Source organism: Arachis stenosperma, chromosome 9 (genome assembly GCF_014773155.1).
Source record: "Arachis stenosperma cultivar V10309 chromosome 9, arast.V10309.gnm1.PFL2, whole genome shotgun sequence".
NCBI lineage: Eukaryota > Viridiplantae > Streptophyta > Magnoliopsida > Fabales > Fabaceae > Arachis > Arachis stenosperma.
In genome coordinates this window covers 65,561,734-65,564,084 of record NC_080385.1, presented here as the reverse complement: position 1 = coordinate 65,564,084, position 2,351 = coordinate 65,561,734, and the positions used below count along the sequence as shown (strand labels likewise).

The window sequence follows — 2,351 nt, the reverse complement described above, 5'->3', positions numbered from 1 at the left end:
CCCTCTTTTTCCAAAATTCTTTTTTAATTAATTAATTGTTTTAAATTTAAATTTTAATTTTATTTCTTATCTTTATTTTCGAAAATCATTTAACTCCTTTTCAAAAATTTAATTTCGAAAATTTCTCCCTCTCTCATCTTTTTCTATTTATTTATTCATTTACTAACACCTCTCTTCACTTCTCTTCATCTCAAATCACTGCCCCTATCCTTACCCTTGTGTTTGTATTCCCCTTTCTTTATCCCCTTTCTTCTTCTACTAATAATAAGGAATCTCTTTACTGTGACATAGAGGATTCCTCTTCTTTTACTGTTCTCTTCTCTTTCATATGAGCAGGAACAAGGTAAAAGGCATTCTTGTTGAAGCTGATCCAGAACCTGAAAGGACTCTGAAGAGGAAACTAAGAGAAGCTAAATTACAACAATCTAGAGACAACCTTGTTGAAATTTTCGAACAAGAAAAGGAGATGGCAGCCGAACCTAACAACAATAATGCAAGAAGGATGCTTGGTGATTATACCACACCTACGTCCAAGTTTGATGGAAGAAGCATCTCAATTCCTGCCATAGGAGCAAACAATTTTGAGCTGAAACCTCAATTAGTTGCTCTAATGCAACAAAACTGCAAGTTTCAAGGACTTCCATCAGAAGATCCCTAGCAGTTCTTAACTGAGTTCTTGCAGGTCTGTGAGACTGTTAAGATTAATGGAGTAGATCCTGAAGTCTACAGGCTCATGCTTTTCCCTTTTACTGTAAGAGACAGAGCTAGAACATGGTTGGACTCTCAACCTAAAGATAGCCTGAACTCCTGGGATAAGCTGGTCACGGCCTTCTTGGCTAAGTTCTTTCCTCCTCAAAAGCTGAGCAAACTTAGAGTGGATGTTCAGACTTTCAAACATAAAGATGGTGAATCCCTCAATGAAGCTTGGGAAAGATACAAGCAGATGACCAAAAGATGTCCTTCTGACATGTTTTCAGAGTGGACTATGATAGATATATTCTATTATGGTCTATCTGAATTCTCTAAGATGTCATTGGACCATTCTGCAGGTGGATCCATTCACCTAAAAAAAATGCCTGCAGAAGCTCAAGAACTTATTGACATGGTTGCAAATAACCAGTTCATGTACACTTCTGAGAGGAATTCCGTGAATAATGGGACGCCTTAAAGGAAGGGAGTTCTTGAAATTGATGCTCTGAATGCCATATTGGCTCAGAACAAAATGTTGACTCATCAAGTCAACATGATTTCTCAAAGTCTGAATGGATGGCAAAATGCATCCAACAGTACTAAAGAGGCATTTTCTGAAGAAGAAGCTTATGATCCTGAAAACCCTGCAATGGCAGAGGTAAATTACATGGGTGAACCTTATGGAAACACCTATAATTCATCATGGAGAAATCATCTGAATTTCTCATGGAAGGATCAACAAAAGCCTCAACAAGGCTTTAATAATGGTGGAAGAAATAGGCTCAGTAATATCAAGCCTTATCCATCATCTTCTCAGCAACAGACACAGCATTATGAACAGAATACCTCTAACTTAGCAAATTTAGTCTCTGATCTGTCTAAGGTCACTTTAAGTTTCATGAATGAAACAAGGTCCTCCATCAGAAATCTGGAGGCACAAGTGGGCCAGCTGAGTAAGAAAGTTACTAAAACCCCTTCTAGTACTCTCCCAAGCAATACTGAAGAGAATCCAAAGAGAGAGTGCAAGGCCATTGATATAGTCAATATGGCCGAACCTAGAGAGGAAGGAGAGGACGTGAATCCCAATGAGGAAGACCTCATGGGACGTCTCTCAAGCAAGAAGGAGTTCCCTATTGAGGACCCACGGGAATCTGAGGCCCATATAGAGACAAGATCCTGGCAAATTCGTAATACCCTGTATCATAGGCACCATGACCTTTGAGAAAGCTCTGTGTGACCTAGGGTCAGGCATAAATCTTATGCCACTCTCTGTAATGGAGAAGCTGGGGATCATTGAGGTACAGCCTGCCTTATTCTCATTACAAATGGCAGACAAGTCAGTAAGACAAGCTTATGGATTGGTAGAGGACGTGTTGGTAAAGGTTGAAGGCCTTTACATCCCTGTTGATTTCATAATCTTAGACACTAGAAAGGAGGAGGATGAATGCATCATCCTTGGAAGACCTTTCCTAGCCACAGCAGGAGCTATGATAGATGTTAATAGAGGTGAATTAGTCCTTCAATTGAATGGGGACTACCTTGTGTTTAAAACCCAAGGTTATCTTTCTGTAAACATGGAAAAGAGACATGATAAGCTTCTCTCAATACAGAGTCAAACAAAGCCCCCACAATCAAACTCTAAGTTTGGTGTTGGGAGGCCC

General features: G+C 39.6%; 1 non-coding gene across 1 annotated transcript; it reads right to left on the bottom strand.

The window, feature by feature from the left end:
* Positions 1–865: 865 nt before the first annotated feature.
* On the bottom strand, positions 866–973 carry LOC130952304 (small nucleolar RNA R71). The gene has a single exon (XR_009074484.1). It is a non-coding gene; the product is annotated as a small nucleolar RNA R71 (small nucleolar RNA).
* Positions 974–2,351: the final 1,378 nt, after the last annotated feature.